This window comes from Canis lupus, chromosome 13 (genome assembly GCF_048164855.1).
Source record: "Canis lupus baileyi chromosome 13, mCanLup2.hap1, whole genome shotgun sequence".
NCBI lineage: Eukaryota > Metazoa > Chordata > Mammalia > Carnivora > Canidae > Canis > Canis lupus.
Genome location: NC_132850.1, coordinates 26,360,157 through 26,384,986, shown reverse-complemented (window position 1 = coordinate 26,384,986; position 24,830 = coordinate 26,360,157). Strand labels below are relative to the sequence as shown.

Here is a 24,830-nt window from a genome sequence, read left to right as displayed (position 1 = left end):
TTTTTTTTTTTTTACACCATTTTCTCCATTTTAGGAAAGAGAAGCAATTCCATGTTTCTAATTTTTCAAGTCAAAAACCTGAAGTCAGCCTTCACTGAATCTATCACATCCCCACTCAACCTTCTAATAATTACGGTTCATTCAACTTGCAAAGTATATCCACAATATTTTTTTCAAGATTTCCACTGTCACTAACCTACCTAAAGTCCCCACCATCTTTTGCCTGAATTATCACCATAGCTTCTTAATTCATCTACCTTTTTCCGTTTGTTGAAGTCTGAGTTCTTCAGGACACAAACACTGAGATGGAGTTAGAAGTGCAATGAGCATATTGGTGGGGGATGGAGTAACACCTGTGAAAGGAAAAGCAAGGAAGCGGGGCTGGGCAAAGGTTCCTGTTGGACAGTGGTACCAATCCAGCAAAGTGTCTGCCAGTCCAACGAAGGGCTCTTCAGAGTTGCCCATGAAAGGGGTCCTGCATTGGGCAGAAACAGTTGTGCTATTATATCACCACCACTTTGCTCAGTGATTGTTTGGGACTACTATAGAAACTGAGGCAAACCTATGATGAAGCTTACAACCAGATGCTATCTGCTAACCATACTCTTCATTCCTGGGCAGCAATTCCCTTCTTGAAGGGGACTGGATTGGCATAAATCTCCATCTTCCAGAACATCATTGCTCTTTACCATCTAGTCTTGCCCCTCGACTGTGTATTCTACATACAGCAGCCAGTGTTACTTTTAACATGTGAGTCAGAGCATGATAATCCTCTGTTCAGAAGCCTCCAAAAATCTCTCAAGTCACTCAACATGAAATCTATGGCCTAGAAAATCATTCAACACTTTTCCCCTCATTCTCTCCCTGACCCCATTTAACCACTTCCTTTTCATTCACTCCAGTCCAGCTTCAACTCAGGAATATGCTCCATCAGGGCCTTTGCATTTGCTGCTGCTTCCTTCTCAAGCTTCTTTCCCAAAATATCTGCATTTCCTTCTGGTCTTTGCTTAAATGTTACCTTGTTTAGAACATTCTCCTTGACGCTTTGTAATGGCCATAAGTATATGACCATACACCTTCGCCACCTCTTTCTATCCCCATACCCTAGGTTATTTTTCTACATTCTGAAGCTTAATAAATCATATGTTTATTTTCACAAGAGCTTCAAGAGAACTGGGACTTTTTAAACATTCACTAATGTGAATTTACTTCCATTCCTACAGTAGACATATAATAGACACTAAGGAAATGTTTTGAAAGAATGAATGTTCTCCCCACTTCCTTCCATACCTTCTAAAAGTCTAGTCTTGACACAGGAACCACAATAATATCTCTAAATTTAAATCAGGTCAGTAGAGATCAAAACCTAATAACTGCTTGCAGTTGAAATAAAAAGTCCTTATGAAGCTCTACAGGATCTAGCCCTTGTCCACTAACATAATTACCTTCTGCTTTTCCTTTTTCTTGTTCAATGTCAATCACATGAACTTTTTGTTGCCTTTTGAGCTCTCCAGCATATTTGACACTGTTTCAGGGCCTTGGCTCCTCCTCTTTCCTTAGCTAGAATGCTCTTACACAAAGATACTCACATGACTCTGCTCAGGTCTTTGCTCTAAATCTCTACCTTGGGAAGGACTCGTGAATCCAACTACCTATAATAGCACCCACTGCCATCTTCTGGTCCTCCCAGCACTCGTTACTACTTTGTTCAGACTTGTCACTACTTAATACACACATTTATGCTTATTTGTGCCCTTCCTACTAAAATGTAAGTTCCTGAAGGCAGAGATGTTTTCTGGTATCTAATGATTTTTTTTTTAAAGCAAGATATACATTGAACATGTATACATGTCCTCATAAAAAAACATAAGCTTGAAACATCAGTCCAACTTTTGGGGAAATAAAGCCTAATGGTAAGAATTAAGGAGATTAGTATTTGGTGGAATTATACCATCTGAAATGTGTGGATCTTTAAAAAAAAAACAACAATTTTTTTCTGGGCATCCCTGGATTTTTTTCTTTTGATAAATTTTCCCTCCACATTAAGAATAATTAGAGCAAATATTTTATTCTCCCCCAGAAAATAAAGAGGAATCAGCTCACAAATCCCACCTTTTTGAAATTTTGCTATGCCTTTTATATCAACCAAAGGAAACTAATTCTAGATCTCTTATGAAATTAAATTAATAATTTTCCTTGTGACTCTAATTACCTAACACAATATAACACACTATTTAATCACTAATGGGTTTGAATTGAGGTCAGATCTCTAAGACTTTAAAATATTAAAGGCATACATGTAGTATTCTTTACCCCACAGATTTCCGTGTGGAAAGACTTTGCGGGAGTATAATTCATGGTCTTTATCCTTACCCTTTCCTCATTTTTCTGCACGGTGGAAAAATCGCTCATCTGCTCAGGGAGTTTGGAAAAAGGAGTCCTAATGTGCTCCTTTGTCTTTCGCTTCTCTTTGTGAGAGGCAGCTGTCTACAGAAAGCACGTAATCTATACTCCTCCTTGCCCTAAATTTTACACAGTCAGGTGCCCAGATGGGAGGTCATGACTTTGTTGGTAGGTTAAATTCACACATGAGGTAATAACAGGCATTCTTTGCTACAGGCAAAGCCATATTTTTCCAAATATGATTTCCAGACACAATTCTTATGTCTGTTTCTCCGGGGGCTTTCAATACAAGCACAGAGAAAGTTGTGTTCTGCTTTGGCCTACAAAGATACTAACAACCCCATTAATTTTCCTTTCAATTTGATAAATGGTATGGTGGTTTGATTAAAAAATATTTGCATGTTTCCTTATATCAAAGTACTGTGACTTTAAAATACTTAAGGAATTTCCTTTTCCTAATCCAGGTTTTCTTGCTGAAAAGTTCAAAAGCATTTAAATAAAGTAATAACAATGAATTTCGAAGATGAAGCAAAGACAGGATTCGATAACATAGAGGGTAGCCTCTTTAAATACTTGCTTTCTTTTCTTCTGACTATTATAGGTTGATAATCTCCATTCAGAAGAGAATAAAGAAAAGCTGTCCCTCCCATGAAATTCCCAGCTCACCTTGTCTAACCTTGAAGTCCCACATCCCTCATATCAAATCAGTGTGATGAATGACACTCAGCCCTGCTGACTCTTAGTAGAATTTCAATTAATCATACCTTTTAAGTTCCATGATTCTCTCAGTCCTTTCTTGTCCTGTCTCCTAGAAAATTTAAGATACCTCAATAATGCTTAAAAGCTGAATTTTTCATGGATATTTTCACAGTCATCTCAATAAGCCTGCCTACTATTTTCAGAGTAGAAGTGTGTCTGGAATTACTGCCTATTTAAAGAAGAATCCATTCAATATGCATTAATTATAAAATGAGTGATATATAACAGGCCTACAAAAAAAAAAAAAAAAAAGGTGGGGGGGGTCATTTGCTACAGTAATGACCCTGGTAGCAGACTAATTTGTCAGTAAAGGCTCGTAGGACATTACAAAGCATCAAATTTCTAACCAAAATCTGTAAGAAGTTGAGTAGAAAATGAAATACGTATATATTCTTTTGGGGATGACTACACATAGGCAAGTAGTTTTAAAATGTGTATTTTTCATGAGAGGCATTAATCCTAGATTAGTTGTGAAGTGACTTGTAGTAGGCTTCATTAGGAAGATGCCCTATAACATAATGGATGAACACTATATATCTTGAGGTGTTTTTTTTTTCTTCCTCTCCAGAAAAATATCCACATTTTTACTGAGTTCAATTTCCCCCAACCCACCACCCATAAAAAGCTCTGATTTGCCAGGACCAGCAAAGAACGAATATACCAAATTTCAATATGTTATCATAATGAGAATTCACATATATTAGAATTCACATGTGTAAATTATTTGGAAAGTGATAGACACAGTCATAAAGATATAAACATGAATAGATGGGGAAAGAATTCTTTTAATTCAAAACTTCAGAAAAAAAAATATATTTAGAAACTGTAGAGCAAAGATCCATGTTTAATAAATACATATTTAATGAGTAAATGAGTGAACAAATGGATGAATAAATGGCATTGAACATTATTAATATTAAAGAATTTTTTTCTTACCATATTTTATTATGTATGTGTGTATGTGTGATGGAAGAGAGGATATACATAATGCATATATTATTGGTGGCTCTAATTCTAAAAAAATTATTTGAAATGTCCCAATAAAATGGCATATAATATACATGCCCTTCATCTATATTAAATATTCATCTACTTTATGAAAAGTATCATAGTTTGATAAATAACTTTTTACAGTAAAAAATGCCCTATATATGTGACTGTCCTACACAGAAGATATTAATTTTCATTTTTTAAATGCCTGTTCAAATACTATGACCAGAGTATATGGAAGTTTCTAATCACATGAATCAGTATCTCATAGATACAGAAAAATACTGTGTTAGTGATTATTTTACAGCCACAAAACAACTGGAAGAATTTACATTTTTCATATCATCAGGAGGCTTGCTATCAAATTGATTTTATTGCATGAACATGTCTCAAAAGAGCAGCATAAAAGTTTATAGGATCTTATCTGCAAATTTCCCTAATTTAACATTAAAGATGATATGGATACACTGGGTCATAAAACACATTCCCAAGGGAGCAAGGCTATTAATAATCAAAGAAAAAACAACCAATGACAAATTATTAAAGCAGCAATTAAACCCAGGAAGATCACATCCAATAGCAATGCAATCACCATAAATTTACAAAAACTAGTTACAAATGTGACCCCAAACCTCCTCCCTTAAATGGGTATCAATTGCTATTTCAGACCACCTTCTCTTCTGTTGGTAGGGGGCAGTAATGAGGCTATAGATTAGTAAGAAATGTTTCCTTAAACTTAACTAATAAGACTTTAGGTTTTTGTCTCACCATATTGAAATATTTTCTAAAAATATTTATAAATTTCTGTAAAATATTAATAAAAAACCATAGCATTTGTCAGAGGTAACTTTTGCTTTCTTCTCAAGAACTATGCAGTGTACAAAAATGTCCTTTACTAAGATAACTATAAATAACCTGCCAGTGTCACTTTCTACTCCTGGTAGAGCTACTCTGAGTTCTCACAAAAGCAATAAACTACTCCATACTCAGTTATTACAAAACGGTGATTTAAAATTCACATGTATTTTTACCTTTTTCCTAACCACCTCCGATATTAGCTTATCCTGACCTCCGAAGGGCCTTGGAAAGTATATAAAGTGTGTATTTTTATTCCAATGTTAAAGGTTAGGAAACAAACCAATTTATAACTCTCTAAATGGGGCCACTTAGTCAACTGTTTGGGTAAGAAAAATAACACTTCACTGTATGTCTAGATTCATTCCAAATGCAAAGATTCCCATGATTTGGGATTTTTAAAATATGATTTACCTTAGGGGTCTATAGTCATTTTAAAAAATCCTAGTCTTTTTCTATTTCTGATCAGATCAACATAGCTAGCCTGAATTTGCTTCTTTTTAATCTGTGTACATCTTAATATTTTCGGATAGGCAGCCCTAAACACAGGTATATGCATGCCAGTTTATGTTTTCCCGCAAAGAGTCACTGCAGTTTTGTGGTTAAGAGACTACCCTGTCCCTCCTGACTCTGTTCCTTCTATCCTTTACGTGTCATATTTGCATACATATAATATTTCTTGCATCCCACTGCCAAGCTGCTTTTCTCGTTGAAAGTCAAATGCAACGACAAATTTCCTATTTTCCTATATATTCTATTTTCCTCCAAAGACATTCCTACTGCATCGACCCAAATGCAAACAATAATTCATTATTTCTAAATTCCTCAACCTATACAGGGTCACAGGTTAATAGCAGAGGAGAAAGAGCATTAGACTGAGAGAGAGCCAAGACTCCTAGTTCTACCCCTAATTGGCTATGAGACACTTGGCAAGTCACTCAGTATCTCAGTTTCAGAAGGCATTCAGCCAGAAAAACACTAACTCTTCTAGCTCTAACATTTTATGATTGTTCAAAATGAGAAGAAATTGCTTATAGAATACAAGTGTTATTTCCCTCTAATATGTAAAAAGAAGAAGAGACAACATAGAGTCTGTGCTAGTAAGAAGTAGGGTGTCATTAATAAAAAATATGATACTCAGATTGAAAGTCTGTCTCTGCCACTCCATTTATCATTTACAAGTTTTCATCACCATCTTATCTAACCTAGAGTATAAATCAAGACAAATATCCTAAGTATTTCTAAACTGATGGTCCTAACTGAAAAATTTTAACAAGGCAATATAAATCTATTTGAAATTATCTATCTATCTCTATTTCCACATCATTAAAAATGAAAGTTATGTATTGATTGTTCTTTCACTATACCACAGAAAACCCTATGCAGATTGTTCCTCCGAATTGGAGTTTTGAGGTCTGAAAGGTCATGTCTTCAGCATACACAAAATTCTCTTGGGATGTCCATGTTAGGCGCCCCCAAAAGGTAGACAGTTCTTCAGGACACTTAGGTACATAGCAAAAGCAGTACATCTGAACTACCAATTAAAATAAACTTCTCACACATTTTAAGTCAGAGAAAATAAGAGTTTCTATTTTGAGAATCAAGTCAAAATTATAGGGCAGACATTTGAAATTGGGATAACTTGCTATCAAAATCTTTCTCATATGGGAACTCTTGGTTGCCTCTCAAAAGTTAATAGAAATGTAATTTTATACACTCAGTCAATGATGATTCTTGTAAACAATGGAGAAACAGCTGGTGATCAAATATTAATTGCCCGGAAATTATATAAATTTCACGTCAAAACATACCAGTTCTAGTTTATTCTTCACCAAAAATTTTTGCTTCTGGGAATAAAGTAAGACAAACTGTGTTATTGAGATAGAGAATAAAACAAGATGTGTAATTGTACTTTTATTTTTATAGAAAACTTTACCAACTATGATTTTTATCTCATACCAGAAACATGTGCAAATGAAGTAGATCAATCTGGAGTTTCTTTGGCAAAGCAAGAATATTAGACACTAGAAATGAAAAACAATATAAACATGTCCTCTCAGAAGATTTCATCATCTCAACAACACTGGCTGTGGGTTTAAAACTTGTTTAATGGTCTGAGCAAAAACTCAAATACATTCAGAAACTGGGTCACCTAAGTCAGAGTTATCTCAAAAAATATTCTCAGCAATGACACAAAAAGTAATCTTAATGCAAAACAATAACATCAAAAATTATAACTATTCGAATCAGCTAGAATAACTAACAAGTGACCTAAAATCTCTGTGAGTTATGACAACAATGATTAATTTTCACTCAAGCTTTATACTTGCCAAGGATTATTAAGGCTTGGCTACATGTTGTCTTTTTCTAGAATACAGTCCCCTGTCTGGAATATTGATGATCTTTGGCAGAGAGAAAACAACAATGAAAACCACACACAGGCCCTTAAAGCTTCTGCCTGGAACTCACACAGGTCATTTCCACCCATGTTTCTTTGGCTAGAGAAAGTCACGTGACCATTCCTGTGTTCAGCAGGGCTGGGGTATCCTCCCATAGGATGGGGACACCACCAAGGGGATCCCAATGGGAAGAAAAGTTGATAAAGAGGCACATCCTATGTAATGCCCATACATTTTTGTATTGCAATGTTGTGTTGAGTTTAGGATATGTAAGCATAAGTTTTTCACTGGCCAAAACATGCTGTACATCCTATAAAGTTGATCATTACAAATCAAAAGGCTTTCTACAAGAAAAAGGTGACCTGCACTGATGTATTACGCCTATGTTTTGTGAAAAATATTCCAAACTACCCCAAAATTCCAAACACATTTTCTCATTTTAACCATTCATAATCTTTTTTCTTTTGTTATGCAATATCAGACCTGAGGTATGTTTGTTTCCTTGCTTGTTTTTAGAACTAGAAAAATACTCAATTTAACATAGGAGAATAAATTGAACAAAAATAGCTAGGATATTCAGGGGGAATAAAAAAAAAGAAAATAGAGGGAAGGTGAAAGTATGTAGCTTTGGAGTATAACACCTTATAAAAATAGGTTGGTTACTGGCATAGGAAAAAAACAGAGATTTAAAAAAAAAATGAAGATAGGCCCAATCAGTCATACCTATAACTCTGGTTTATTTTCTCTCCAGAGAATTTTGCTTCCTGATGCGAACTTAGAGTTATGTTGTTGAAAGATCATGCAGTTTATGGTAAAGAGCTAGCCACACTTCAGGTTTGAGTAACCAAAGGAAAAAAACCTGTTCCAATTAATATCCTATTAATAAGAAATGCAAAATAAGCCATCAAATTTCCTTCCTGTACTGCTGAAAACCTTAGATATGAAAAATTCTCAAGTTATATGCCAGAAGAAGCCCATTGTACAAAAATAAAACGTAGAGATCCAGTTCTGTTCTGTGATCATTTCATTATTGGCTCTAACTGAGCCATTTTGAATGTCTGAGTCCGGACAATCATGCCTACTACACAGAGAGTTGCTAGCAACAAATGCGACAACTTATGTGAAAAACACTGAGCACCATACCTAGCAAACATGAGTGTTCAGTGTGTTGGTTTGCTTTGCGCATGGTGATTAATGTCCAAAATAATTCCGATTTTCTAAAATCTGGTGTTTCTTAGAAATGAATTGGACTATATTCCTTTCAGTTTCCTTAGTAAACCAAATCTCAACTCTGATATGTCTGAGTTTTCTTTGGCACATGAAGTTCATTAGTTTTATAGCAAACAGATTTTGGATGACAGTCTTACAACCTTCAAATTTTTGACTGAGAATATATTCTGCTGAACAAAAAATAATAATGCACAAAACTTGTTTATTCAGCAGTATAACATCAAGAAGCTTTAATAGCCTACCGACTAAAGTATAAACCTGTTAGGTTTTACTTATGGAATCTGTTATCACAGCTTCTAGTTATTACTCTCTCAAGAGTCTGGCAAAGCATTGTAGTATGTGATCATGATTCATCTTCCTCTGTGTGAACAGTTAGTGACAAGATAAAAAATATGAGCTTGAAAAAGCAGCTGAATTTTCAGTGAAAAGTTTAGCCTTGTTAAGCATGCAATTGGCATAATTTCAGATAAAGAACAGAACAGTTCGCTTCTTTGCATAAATAATTTAAGAATCAGCCGCTATGGTAGCAGCCACAGTGAATGTAAATTGCCCCATCTGCAGATTTAAAGTTCTCTGGCATCAGTAATAGACTTTCGACCATACAGATCACTTCCAGGCAAAGCTTAGAAAATAAAGTTTCCAAATCAAAAGTATCTCTCGCTTCTTTCAAAGAGTGGTTTTTAAACACTTGGTCTAAATGTTCATATCACAAGATCATTTGTTATATAAAAAGTTAGAGTGGCAGCAAATGTAAGAGGTCACCGAGGGGTTAACAAACATAAAATCAGTTCTGCATGGTTTCAATAAATCTTTGGTTTATTTGGATATTCTTTCCTGATTGTTTTTATCTTTTCTTTTGAATAAGAAATTGAAAACTAGCTCTCTAGAAACTAGAAGCTTACAGAACTAGAGCAAGAAGTCAAGGTGAACAAACTCTATGTGAAACCAGTCAATAAAGTTTAGTAGTACACATCTCTAGTGTAGAAGGGAATGTAATAATCTTGAGTTCATGAAGTATTTTTTCTTTATTCCTTTATGCACCTGTCATTCTGATAGTAGACAAAATCCTAAGGTGATAAATGTATTATGATTCATAAACACACACATACTCTTTTCTTGTATTGTTGAGGGATAGTTTACCCCTATCTTCACTCTACCCCACTGCCAATGGAGGAGCTCTTGGGCATTTTGTGCATTACTGGACTGTACTACACTAAGCTTCTCTGGTCCTTACACACTGACAGTATTGCTCCCCTCTTGGTAATGATAAGCAAACAACAATCCTACACGTTTATAAACAACCTCTCTCCCCAAGAAGGTAGAGCGAGAATCACATATAGCAACCAACTTGTTCACTATTAGAGACTGCCTAGAGGGACATGGTATATGCTCGGAGCTTCTTAAAAGGTGTCAGCTGTTTCAATGATTGCCATTTTGCTGAGTACTTTAAGGACGAGCAGAAACAAGAATCTAATACTCACACAGGAAAAGAGAGAGATTTATGTTTTCCTAGAGTTTACCTCTTTACTGATCCCCTGATTTCTTCTAACTTGAGAAGATGATGTGGGAATCAGATAGCTGGACCATTTCTTTCCTCTTCTTCATATATCTATTACCTCCCTGATGATTGCCTAAAGCTTCCCCTTTTTAAATCTTTTTTATTATTATGAGACAGTCCAGTCACATAAAAATATAAGGAAAATATAGCGAATTATCACAAACTCACTATTCGGTTTAGAAACATTACAAGTAAAATTGAAGACACTGTGCCCTCTTCCTCAACCCATTCCCTCCTGCTTTAGAAGGTGGTAACCACTAGCTTACACTTGGTATTGTTATCCTCTTCTCCGCTTTTTATTTTCATTTTACCCATAGTATCTTTTCATACAACAATCATTTTTATCAGTTAAACTCATTAGTCCTTCCCTTTTTGGTTTGTTCTCTTTAAGAAATTCTCTCTTCTAGTATCATAAAGATTTTCTCTTTTTTTCTAAAAAAAAAAAGTAATAGATACCTTTTTTCCCCTGAGACTTTTAAACTATCTTTAAGAGTAAGAAATAGTTTTCTCATACAAATAACTGTTTCCACATCATTTTTTAAAATATCCTTATTTTTTTGCCAAAAAATTATTGCAATTTTTCTTGAGCTCACCAGTGGAACAATGGCAGATGCTACATGGCCAAGACTCAGAGAAAGTTGTGGTTTTCATACAGCTAATCATGTCATGATTTAAACTTTATAAATTCCAAATCTCATCTTTCATGCTAGAATTCTACATAATGCTTAAGAATAATTAAGGATATTTGTGACTAACATCAGGCATATCTGAGTTTGAGTCTAAATTCTGAAATTAGCTAGTTAATTCATGTTAAGGATACCACCTAATTCTCTGAGCCTTAATGCCTTTGTCAAAAAAAGTCAGAATAACAATTTATTGTATTTATAATGAGAACTAAATGAGCTAATATGTGCAAAACACTTGATACAAAATATTGCACAGAATAGGGACTTAATAATTGACAGCTGCTATTATTTTTTGTGCTATTGTTCGTATTCATCTGGAGAAAAGTAAGCAGGGATCATTTTTTTTCATAAACATAGATTTTGAGCCCTCCATCTATCCTGGCACACACCCCATTCCTTGTCTTTTTCATTGACCGTAACAGTTCCTTGTTCTAGTATCCATCTTAGGCTTTACAAAAAAGACAGAGCGAGGATAAAAAATTATATGAAGAAAGATCAAAGGAGAAAGACCAATAATAATGAATATTAGCAATAATCATCCCAGGACAATAGAAACTACCCTTAAAAGAACTTTATAGGCATCATACCATCATTTAGTCTTTGCAATACTCTATAAGATAGTTACCATTCTATCAAAAGTTAATACGCTTCCTCAAATATGTAGAAAGAAAGTAGGAGAGAGAGAGAGAGAGAGAGAGAGCACGCGCACATGCCCTATAACAGGTTTGACAACATAATCCTTGTTCTGATCCTATGTACAATAGTTTACGAAGACAGGATAGAGGATCAGAAGCCATTCCTACTTCCTCAATAATGAAAGAACTCTATTAAACAAAAGTACACTCCAGTCTTTATATTCCCTAATGCCCCTTTCAACCATTGACTTTGATTTAACTGCACCATCAGTTCAGTTAGAACAGTAGTCAACTCCAACACTAGGCTCCACCAATTACTTTTTATTTCATTTACCAGATTTGTAGCAAAGTTTGAGTGAAAATAGTACAAAGAGCAGCAAACAGCATTGTGTTTTTGTACTTGGAATCTTTTCACTGTGCTAGAAACCCAAACAGCCTTACCTTAGCCACAAATACACACATATACAACATACAATGAAATAAAAACAGTTGTGTGATAAATGGGAAGTCACTTAAACTCCCAGAATCTTTGCTTTCTCATAAGCAAAATGAGGATTTGGCAGAAGGGTCTCTAAACCTAGGATTATAGGATACGAGAAGAAAAAAAACAAAACAAAACAAATCAAAACAGAAACCTTTTTCCAGTGTCCTTGAAGGCAACTCTACTGGAGAAGGTGGTGAAAAGCTGAAATACTAAAAGGCAATATGTTTGTCACGCTTTTGGTGAGGCGAAAGAAGGCACTTTGATGGATAATAATTATATATTTCATTTGAAGGAATAAAAATAGGGAGGCCTGGCTGACTCAGTCAGTAGAGCATGCAACCCTTCATCTTGGGTTTTTAAGTTCAAGCCCCACATCGAGTATAGAGAGTACTTAAAATCTTTTTTTTTTTTTTTAAGAGTAATAATAAGGGTCTTCTATCTTGTTTCCTATAGACATTCTCTAAGTAGAGTTTATCATTTCTTCAGCTCCCTTGGAACCTATAGTACTATATGCAAACAGAGAGGAAAAGTTAATATCACAATAATCTGAACTCCAAAGATCATTTTTATTTTGTTTCAGATCAACATAGTTCTTCACTGGTTGACTTTGTCATTTCAGGAATGAAAAATAACATCCATTTATATACTTCTTAGAAAATTTTTATTTTCTCTATTTATATACCACAAATTACAACAATGAGATTTCCCATGGAACAAAAGAAAGACCTTTCAGACCTCAGCAATGGCTTCAGAGGATGAACACATGAGAAGACAGCTCTGCACAGTGGAAGTCTCTCCAAGGCCTGCAATGTGATATATGGCAGGTCACCTTCTTCCTGGCATTTTAGAGTCCCTAGATGCCAATAAGGAGTTAATAATGCTTATCACTGATCCCCTTCAGGCAAGGTTAGAAGGCTAACTAGAAAAGACTGTAAACTGGTGAGCTATCAAAAGTATGCTCTGGAGATACAGAGCTTCATGCTACTCTTAGAAATAAAATTACACAGAATGTAGTGCCTATTCCTGGTCCAGCCCTACCCTGTATCACATACGTGCCCCCTGCTAGTGGTGCCATACAATGTCCGTGCACAATTCCCATCAGACTTTCATACAGAAAAGTCCCTGCAGTATGGTCAGCCCAATCAGATGAGAAAATATAAGAGTTCAATCACCTATCTATTCTAATTTTTGTAAAAGTCCCTGCAGTATGGTCAGCCCAATCAGATGAGAAAATATAAGAGTTCAATCACCTATCTATTCTAATTTTTGTAAAGGTATAAATTGCTGACTTGAACATCAAACCATAGGTTATGAAAATCCACCACCTAAGCTGATTCTGGTTAGTGGTTTGAACAGATTCAATTAAACTGACATTCTAGCTCCTTGCATCTGCCCTTACATTCAAAGGAGACATACTCTGAACAGGTATTGCCAACAGAAGGGAGGGCAACTGACTGAAGGAACAGAGTACACTCTGTTATAAAGTTTACCTGGTGCATTAGAGATTTCCAGAGAAAGAGAACCATGAGGATGAGTGTATATGTCTAGAGACAAATTTTAAGGAATTATTTGATTGGAAAAGGCTAGAAGTCCAAAATGTGCAAGGTGAGCCAGCAGGCTGGAGACCCAGGTAGGAGCCAGGGCTGTAGTTCAAGTCCCAAGGCTGTCAGTGGCATAATTCTTTCTCTCTCATGAGAGGTCGATCTTTTCTTCCATCAAGACCATCAACTAAACAGATGAGGCCCACCTGCATTATGGAGAACAATCTGCTTTACTCAAAGTCCATTGATTTTAATGTTAATCTCATCCACATAAAACACCATGGCAGAAACATCCGGAATCATTTTTGACCAAATATTTGGGCACCATGGTTCTGCCAAATGGACACATGAAATTAATCATCACATCTTGTAATATGTATTTAATCTTCTGTTTCATCTGTTATATTGAGGAAACAAGGGGTATAAAAGTGACTTTGCTGCCTTTGCTTTTTTAAAAATTTTATTTATTTATTCATGAGAGGCAAAGAGAGAGAGGCAGGCTCCCCATGGGAGCCTGATATGGGACTCCATCCCAGGACCCTGGGATCATGCCCTGAGCTGAAGGCAGACACTCAACCGTTAAGCCACCCAGGTGCCCCTGACTTTGCTGCCTTTGAATGTTAAAGTACCTAGTTTTTGATCCCTAATAAGTGCTCAGTAAATGTTTATTACACTGACATACTCTGGGCCTTGACTTTGTACGTTTTTTAGACTATTGTACAGAATAATGTTAGGATTTTTCCTTGTACAGTTACCTAGTAAAAGGTATCCATCATTTAGGGACTGAATTGTGTCTTCCCCCAATTCACATTTGAAATCCTAACTCCCCATATGACTGTATTTGGAGATAGGGCCTTAGAGAGACATGAGGGCTAAATGAGGTCCCCAAAATGCAGCCTGAATCTAATCTAACAGGTGTTCACATAGAGAAAAGGCCACATAAGGACACAGTGAGAATGTAGCCATCAGCTAGCCAAAGATAAAGGCCTCAGAAGAAACCCAGCCAACACTTTGATCTTGCACTTCTGGCCTCCAGAACTGTGAGAAGATACATTTTTGTTGTTGAAGGCACCCAGGCTGTGGTATTGTGTTATGGCAGCCGGAGCAAGCTGATCCACCCTCTAATGTACCCTATACTTCCTCATTTACAAACTATTCCAGACCTGGACCATGGTCAAAATAGGGACCTGGAACAGTGATGGTGAAGAAAGTACAGTTGGTTTCAACTACATGGAGAAGATATGATATGTGGGCTAGACAGAAACTGCTATGAGGCCCCTGGGAGGAAACTAAATGTTTAAAAGAGGCGGATGCACACAGATCAGCTTCCTTCCCAAGCCTACAGAATACTAGGTAAGCTTCCGTTTTCTCAAAGAAATAAATGGCACTCAGCTCCTTCTCTAAAGTGCTTTTATTTTTTAGATGTAAACACTCTGGGAGAGTTCCAGAAATATCAGTCATCCACTCATCAGTCTACATTTTTTTTAATCTGCTTTCTCAAATAACTGAAATCTAAGGAGTAAGAAGAAGAAGAAAAAAATCTGAATCAACGTTAGTGGGGATGATTCAGAGGATAATTTCATGCAATCAGAATTCAGAAACCTACTGGGGATTCTAGGCACTTCTTCCAAAATTTATTTACAAGGGTTGGCCTTACTGTCCTCTGCATTTTAGAGACAAACTGGAGTTAAAGGCCATCAAAGAAACAAGTTTTCCTGACCATTATATTTCTGCCTTTCAAAATAAAACCAGTGAGAACCTCTATGCTACTGCATCTCCTGTAAGCATGGTTTCTTTTCTCAGTATTTCTTTAAAGTGTATTTAACTTCTCTGTATCAGCCCATTTGCCATCCACAGTATTTTTGTCAACAACTACTTTTGCATCCCAGCCCTCCTTAGCCACCTAAATCCTGTCATCTTTGAAGATACAGAACTACTAGGAATCCTGCAAAGCCGTCCTTTGTAAGTTCAACTGGAGGTTCTCTTCCCTCTTCAACCTCTTTTGGTCCTTGCCATTCGTTTCACACTTAAAATGTAAACACAAAAGCCTTTGCCTTTTCATATATTAGTCCTAATCCACTGTTTAGATAATAAGTCCTTTTACTTCAGGGAATATTTTGTATGTCTAACTGTGCACACCTAAAGCATTGACTGGAACTGAAAACACACGAGTCTTCAAGATCTCTGCACTGATTGATTCGTGGGTGAGTGAGTGATTAAAGAGCCTGCCTATTCTTTAAGCATAATTGTCATGCTCATAATGATGTTTGGTATGTGATGGTGTTATGGCATGTCTGGTATACAAAGAAACAGGGCACCAAAGAATTCATAAAGGTCGTCAAACTGCCTTTATTACTTTTGGCTTTTGATTTTATACACAGATTTCTGCCCCCAACAGGGAACCATATGAAAAGCTGATATTCTCTGGAAACAATCCAGTCATTTAATCAAAAAAATTTGTCATATAACTATTAGTGCCATTGACTCTAAGACATCCTGGAAATACATATAGTGTGTGTGTCCGGGGACAAGGACGGTGACAAGTATTAGCAGGACATAATATCTGCTTTCATGGAACTTGCAGTTAAAGGAGACCAGAGCCATTAATGAAAAGTCATGTAAATGAGGACAGTAGCCTATGCCGCTCCCTATTGCCTTTTCCTCAATCCATGTAGCAGTGCAAGCATGGAAGTCCTGCAGAGGGAGTTGTAGTGATATGTAAGATCATGAAGCAGTGGGATTTGTAAGGTGTTTGGCGGCATCTAATGTGGTCCTAGCGGGGTAGCCTGGGTGGCTCAGTAGTTTCCAGCCCAGGGCATAATCCTGGAGACCCTGGATCGAGTCCCACATCGGGCTCCCTGCATGGAGCCTGCTTCTCCCTCTGCCTGTGTCTCTGTCTCTTATGAATAAATAAAATCTTAAAAAATTTTTTTAAAAATGTTTAAAAATAAAAGGAATAAAAAAATAAAAAAAATTAAACAGCCCTAGTGCTCTTCACCTTTTGGTGTTCATGCCCTGATGCATGAGTTGATCTAGGGACCTGCAACTGATAAAGAGAATACAGCAAGTTTGAAAGACTTCCCTCTGACTCATGCTCTTTCTCTGGCTCATCTTGCTTGCTCACTTTGGTGAAACAAGTTGCCATATTATGAGCAGCCCTGTGGCAAGGAATGGAGGGGAGCCTCCCAGTGACAGCAACAGTTGCCCCGTGTGAGGAACTGAATCCTACAGAAACCGTGTAGGTGTGCTTAGAGGCAGATCCTCCCCCAGTTGAGCCTCGAGGTCACTACAATCCTGACCCATACCTATATTGCAGCTTTGTGGTAGCCTTTAAACAAGAGGATCCAGCTGGTTTGCACCTGAATTCCTAATCCACACAAGCTTTGAGATAAACCATTTTTGTTTTAACCAAGTTTGGGGATAATATGTTATATGCATTAGAAAACTAATATGCAACAATGTTAGAGAAGAATTTTCTGAGGATTTCCTTCATGTATTTTACCACAGGCCTTAATATATAGACTTCAACAGAAATAACTTTTCACTAAAAGTGAAATGATGTGGAGTAAAGAATTCAGGATTCCAGTTCTAGCTCATACCCTAAATAGGTATATGACCTTGGATGGACAAATCATATTGTCCATATATTTCTTCATCTGAATTTGCTCCTTCATAAACTAAAGGAAAGAATTAGTTAAGGCCTCACATTCCTCCCTGAGCTAAAAGTCTTGCTCACATGAAATTTAAAAATTGTTTTACTCACAAAGCTGATTGTGTATTTCAGTTCAGTATATATATTTTTTTGAGTTGGACTCTCTTGTCATGGGTGCTGGTCCAACTTCCTAACTCCATATTCTCCCGCAGAACAGTTTTTGTGGGTCTCATCTTATTCCTTTTGCTTAGTTTTTATATTCACATTGAGATTTCAAACCAACAAATTATGACAAAGAACCAGCATGCCTTGCCACAATTGCTTTCAAAAATAATTTTAAAAATCCACTAATGTACACTAAATCTTAGAGAGGTGGGTTCTATATTCAAAGCATTCATTTTGTCTAAAAACAAGAATTTAGATCTTCAGTTGTATTGCCTTTAAATAAAACAGATAATAGAAACAAAGTGGGTGAAATGGCATAATCTACTCACAACAGATGCTTTAACATATTTTAACAATCTTGGTTGATATATCTTTTTGTGCTATTTTAGATAAATGAAAACAACTGAATTATTATGCTAAAATGCCTTATACCAATGCTTTTGAAAGAAGAAAAAGGTATCTTCTGGGGCTAAAGGTAATAATTTAGATTGATTCAAAAATAGCTTAAGAGAAAACAGCTGGGGCACCTGGGTGGCTCAGCCAGTTAAGCATCTGACTTTGGCTGAGGTCATGATCTTGGGGTCCCGGGATCAAGTCCCACCATGGACTCCTTGCTCAATGGGAGTCTGCTTCTCCCTCTCCCTCTGCCTCTCCCACTAGAGCTTGCTATCTCTCTCAAATAAATAAAATCTTTAAAAAAGAGAAAAAATACCTAATCCTTCAGCACACAGCTCATTCCTTTCTATGTGAATGGCACTTATTTGTATTTCTGTTTTTTCCACGTTAAGTACATCAGCTGCAACATATATGGCAGATGGTTTAGCCTAAAGACTTGAATTTATTTATGAATCTTAGTATATAGTTAGGCCAAGAAATTCTGTATACCCAATACCCCATTAGTGTCTGTACACTAGTTAGAAGGAACTCTGTTAGAACTGGTTCATCTCCTTAGCTGAATAGAATGGGGCAAATTAAAAGTTGATGTTACTACATCATCATGAAGAAATTAATGTGTCATCAAAATGTCTCCAAGTCTGGATTCGATCCTGGTTCTAATTAGAAGTATTTGCTCTAACCCTTCCTTTCCTCTGCATACACACACACTTCTCTTCAAACTCACAAAGTTTCCGCTGAATTGGCAAGACAGTTCAGTATCAAATGTTATTTTATAAATATTTTTTGAGGGATGCCTGGGTGGCTCAGCGGTTAAGCATCTGCCTTCCGCTCAGGGTGTGATCCTGGAGTTTCAGGATCGAGTCCTGCATGGGGCTCCCAGCATGGAGCCTGCTTCTCCCTCTGCCTGTGTCTCTGCCTCTGTGTGTCTCTCTCTTTCATGAATAAATAAATAAATTCTTATAAATAAATAAATAAATAAATAAATAAATAAATATTTTTTGAATTGCAATATAAAGAAAAACCTAAGAATGCACTTCGGTTCCCAATTAGTCCTATTATCAAGTCCACATTAAATTTTTGGGCTATCAATTAAATAATGAGTGTTGGGAATATTTTGCAATAATTATATTACATGTGTTCTTTATTACATCAAATCAAATGTCAATTTAATAATGGATAATTTAATAATGGATTAAAATGGTAAAAATGAAAAAGTCCATGGTTCTTTTACAAAGAAACAATGTAAAAATATAAAAGAACAATTTTAGAGAGGTCTTTGTCATACTTCATTAGCTTTGATAATTTTCATGAGAACAAGAATTCAAATGGTTTTACTACATAATATGCTAAAAGTTATTCTTACCTCTGTTACAGAAATTTTAGGAGCATAAACACTCCATTAAGTGACTAAAACATGAAACACTTAGAGCAAACAATCTGAGGATTATCCCTCCCCCAAGCCAAAGGAAAAGTTGAATGGAAAGACCTTAGACATGACAAGACGTTAGATGCTAGCAACAGATGGTACAGCCCATTTATTTATTCTCTCATCCATACATTCATTTATCCACTTACTCATCAACACTGCCTTTTCTGTACCAAGTACTGAGCTTGGTACCAGGGTTTCAATAGTAAGTCTCATATTTGGTCATAATTAAAGTCTAGTGAGGAATATATGTATTCAAGTAAACCACATTTGACGCAGAAGCAATTATAGAGATATTGGAGATATTGGAGAATCTGATAATAATTATAGACTCCCTTCCAAGAAAATACATATTCTAATTATTCCAAAATTTAGTATGCAATTTCAGAGGCTTCCAGGACCCTCAAACATTCACCCACAGACCACTTAAATGTTACCACAGAGTAAGAACATCTGGCTTACAGAGTCTCACTAATTTGTATCTGTGGTGTCCAACTTCAGGACAGCAGCATAAAAAAAGTTTTCAGTGACATGTGAACATTTTCTGTAGGTACAGTATTCGGTGGATAAACACAACCTTGCCATGGCCAGCTGCCTGCCATGCAAGGGAAATTTTAGAGACTCACACATTTAGCCTGAACTTCAGCAGTGTTGGCCCTGCTGTGTTTATAGAGAGTCATCTGTTTATAAACAGCTGGCCCAACAAGTAAAAAGATTATTTTTATTTACCTTATTTCCAAACCAGGTCTTCTACTAGAAGGATTATAAATTAAGAAGAAAGACAGTCAAAAAAATTGGCTATTGTAAAGTATTTCCTTGTGGTAGAAGTAAATACTTCAATGGTATTTCTGGATTCATTCAAAGCTAAACTGGGATTTTTTTTTTTTTTTTTTTTACAGCTTAAGTCTCTATGTTTAGACATATTTAAAGTTGCCAATATGGAGCCAATTAATTTAAAAAAAATAACCAAAAAACGCTTAAATAACTATTCAGTTATCAATTCAAACCTCCCATAAATTTAGTTAATTTTAAAAAGAAGGTATCTTTGCCTTATTTTCAAAATTAATTTTAAAAATCCAATTGAAATAAATTTAGGTATAGATTTAGTCACTCTTGAAAATTAAGCTGAGGTTTCAATCTAAAATATCAAGGAATAACTGATTTAAGCAAATGTTTTTTCTGAAGGCAACTGATTAAAAGGAGATTTATTTTATAGAATGAGAAATTATGACCTGAGTTGATAGAAGAGGAACCTGAATCTACAGGAAAAATGACATAGTTCCAAAGACAAAGCTACCCAACTCTATCAAGCTTACTATTTTTACTATCAAACATTTTTATCTTTAATTTTATTTAAATTTGATTTCATAGGAATAGCGTTAAAGAAAAAATAAATCAAAATATTATTTCATTTTCACACCATTCAATAACTTATCATTCATTTATCCATCCATCAACTTTAACAGGTATTTACTGAGTAACTTCTCTACAATGTGTTCAAGAAATGGCAAGGAGACCTGGCTGGACTAGTGAGCTAAGTAGTCAATCCTAAGACATGAGAGATGTAGTCAAGAGCCCCTCCAAAAGGTCTTGCTGGTGTAGAGCAAAGTTCATAATTTCTTACAAATGCAAAACTGACCTATTCAAATGTTTTAAATAAAGAAGTGATAGAAACAGACATATTTTAAGTCAATCTACTCTTTTAAAGCTGAACTTTCCGGGGTACCTGGGTGGCTCAGCGGTTGAGCATCTCCCTTTGGCTGATGTCATGATCCCTGGGTCCTGGGATTGAGTCTCGCATCAGGCTCCCTTCAGGGAGCCTTCTTCTCCTTGAAGTCTATGTCTGTGCCTCTCTCTGTGTGTATGTCTCTAGGGAATAAATAAATAAAATCTTTTAAAAATTAAATTAAATTAAATTAAAGTTGAACTTCCTACTCTAATAAAGCTGCTCTACAAGCTCTATCAAAACATTCCTCAAGGGAAGCCCAGGTGGCTCAGCGGTTTAGTGCCACCTTCAGTCCAGGGCCTGATCCTGGAATCCCAGGATCAAGTCCCATGTCAGGCTCCCTGCATGGAGCCTGCTTCTCCCTCTGCCTGTGTCTCTGCCTCTCTCTCTCTCTCTCTCTCTCGAATAAATAAATAAAATTTAAAAAAAAAAAAACATACCTTGAATTTTCCTTTCTCTGTGCTCACAAATTGTTTTGACTGGAAATCCTGATTTTTAAAGCAATTAACCATTTAGTAATATGAAAGTTTGAGGATTGAAAAAACTTTAGCTTTAAAAATAATTTAGGAAAAAATTTATCTGGAAGCACACTGAAGTCAGAAGATTTTAAGAACAATCCCGTTGCTATGACTAAGTAAGTGGCTGTGAAAATTCATTTTATGTGGCTGCCTCTAAGGGCCTGTTGAACTGTGACTATCTCTCCAAACTAGCTACAAAGCCATGCTCCTTTAGTTATATACTGTCTTCCTCACACTTCTCCCAGGGTCATGGTATTGTCTTCCTTTGCGCTGCTGCTCCTTATCTCTTATTACTGAAATCAGCAAATGTTTCATGTAGCCAAATTCATTAAGGAATTTCTTTGTGCTAAACACTATGAAGGATCATGCAAACAGTACAAAGAAAAAGAAAGTCTCAGGAAGAAACAGAGAAAGGAAAGAAGTCACAATTAAAATATAGTTTGGGCAAAGGAGTAATCAAGAAGAAAATAAATGAGTAAAATAATATTTACTGTGTGGCTACCATTGCCAGTAACTTTATAAGGCAGACATTCGTGTGTTGAACACTAAATATATGTTACAGCTACTAGCAGCTAACATTACCCTATAATTACTAGGCACCAAGCAATGTGTATAGTAACTCATGTAATCTTTCTCACAGCTCTGTAAGTAAAAGAGATGGGTATTGTCATTACCCCATTTTATAAAGGAGGAAACTGAGGGAGTCTGGCTCCAGAAGCTGAACACTTCACCTAGACTCTTCTCAAATGTCTGTAAGACTAAAAATCACTTGCATAACATGTTAAACAGAAATATGAGCATTACATTTTTGGTAGATTCTGAGGTGAGGCCAAGGGCCATGAATTTTTACAAACTTCTAAACCACCATCACTACCACCATATTACCACTACCAAACCATCATGATAACCCAAATTCAATGATTCAGATTCTGATATTAATGGCTCTTTAAATTATTTGAAGAATCCTGTGCTATGATACCCCATATCTTCCATCACTGTGTTAATTAAATTCTATGTGCACGTACTCATCTAGAGATATTGATACATGCATATTCTAATTTAATAGTTCTAATATGGACCCTAAGTGCCTACGTTTCTAACAAACTTAGAGGTGAGGCCAATGTGGCCATTTCAAGAATCACATTTTCAGTAGCCAGGACCTAGTACGATACCAGAAAATTGAGGATAAAATGATACGGAATATAATTCTTCTCCATAAAAAAATGTATAGTCTCCATCAACAAAATGAAAAGGCAACCTACTATATGGGAGAGAATATCTGCAAATCATATATCTGAGAAGGGGCTAACACTTAAAATATATAAAGAATCCATACAACTCAATACTAAAGAAAACGATCTCATTTAAAAATTGAGAAAGGACCAGAATAGACATTTTCCAAAGACATAGATGGCAAACAGACACATGAAAAGATGCTCAACATTACTAATCATCAGGGAAATGTAAATCAAAACCACAATGAGATATTACCTTATCAAATGCCTATTATCAAAAAGACAAATAATAACAAGTGTTGGCAAGGACGTGAGAAGACTAAACCTTTGTGCACTGTTGGTGGAAATATAAATTGGTGTAACTACTATGAAAAACATTAGGCTAGTTAAAAAATTAAAAATAGAATATCTTATGATCTAGCAATTCTACTTCTGGGTACTTTTCTGAAGAAAGTGAAAATATTAACTCAAAAATATATATGCACTCTGATGTTCTAGACAGCATTATTTACAATAGCCAAAATATGGAAATAATTTAAGTGTTCACCAATGAATGAATGGATAAAGACAATATGGTGTATATATACAATGGAATATTATTCAGCCATAAAAAGAATGAAATCTTACCTTTGCACAACATGGATGGACCTTGAGAGGATTATACTAAGTGAAATAGGTCAGACAAAGACAGACAAAAACTATATGATCTTATTTTTATGTAAAATAAATTAAAAAAAAACTAAGCTCATGAATAAAAAAACAGATTGGTGGTTATCAAGAAAGGAGCAGGGCTGGGCAAAATGGCTAAAGGAGGTCAAAAGTTACAAACTTCTAGTTATAAATAAGTCATGGGAATGTAATATACAACATGGTGACTATAGCTAATTATACTGTATTGCATATTTGAAACTCACTGGAAGGATAAAAATATACAAATCAAATCATTGTGTTGGATACCTGAAACTAACAATGTTACATGTCAATTACACTTCGATTTTTTTTTAAATAATTTTATTATCTAGAGAAGCAGATGGAGATATAACCATGTTTTGGGAACATGAAGCATATTGAAAGGGAGGTGAGAGGAAATTTACTAAAAAGAAACCCTTAATCTGAGATTTGAGGGAAACAATGTTCAGGTGCATGCTCTTCAGGAATTTACTAACATAAGACATGAGACAAATACAAAACTAACTAAAAAAAGTAATGTAAGGCAGTATCTCTATAATAGAAATACTGTAGAGCTTCAAGGAAAAAGAGATTACTTCTGTTTCTCTCTCATAAATATCTACTACATTTACCAATTGTTTTATATCTGTTTACTAAGATGTCTTCCCCAGTGGATAGAGTCCCTGGGAAGCAGAAACCATCATAGCAATAGTATCATTAAAATCCATCCCATTGGCTCATATATAACACACATTTTATATGTTAAATGATCACTGAAGGCTTCAAAGAGGTAGGTTTGTAATCCATGTGAATATTCCAAATATAAAGGGGCTTAAGCAGCAATATTCCAAATTAGAGAAACAGTGTGAGAGGCCATGTTACTACTATAATTCTATTACTTCTCATTCTGAACACTTGTGGATGTCACAGAATGAGACCAAACTCTTTGTGCTAAGCCTCAATAACACAAGTATAGATCAAAGACAACAGCACCAAACTTTATTTGATGAAAGGCCTTAAAAGACCATGCCTTTTGTTGATTTGAAGGACAATTGTATTGCTGTTCAGATAGTTCAGTAGTCAATCCTTTCTTATTCAAGGCTTCAGATAAAAGTATAAACCCTGGACTGGCATTTTTGTTGCAATTTTTTGAAAGACCATAAAGGAGAAGACGCAACTACCCCATATAAATTGTGATATAATAAATATGTATTGTTTTAAGTGACTAAGTTTCAGGCTAATTTGTTACACAGCAATAGGCAGCTAATACAAACAGTTAAGGTATGTAAAGCATATTCTCTTTCCTCATGAATCTCTCTTCATAAGGACTAAGGTGACTAAGTTTCCGTTACTTAAAAAAAAATGGTGGGGAGGGGGCTACAGGTGAGACACAGAGAAGAGAGGAGTTATTTCTGCCTAAACACATACACACACAAAGTTTTTTAAAAGAAAAGGACACTGGTATTGGAATTTATAAATAGGTAGAATTTTACCAGGCCAAGG

The 24,830-nt window shown here is 35.7% G+C and overlaps 1 long non-coding RNA gene across 5 annotated transcripts in view; it reads right to left on the bottom strand.

Moving 5' to 3' along the window:
• Window positions 1-24,830, bottom strand: part of LOC140602819 (uncharacterized) — a 173,428-nt gene that overhangs the window by 94,842 nt on the left and 53,756 nt on the right. For 2 of the 5 annotated variants that reach the window (XR_012005740.1, XR_012005741.1), the window contains 2 exons: window positions 20,906-21,048; window positions 12,656-13,746 (listed from right to left, as the gene is read on the bottom strand). This is a non-coding gene — a long non-coding RNA (uncharacterized lncRNA). Of the gene's footprint in view, window positions 1-12,655; window positions 13,747-20,905; window positions 21,049-24,830 lie in introns of those variants that run through there. The other 3 variants (XR_012005744.1, XR_012005743.1, XR_012005742.1) reach the window with 2 other exon arrangements.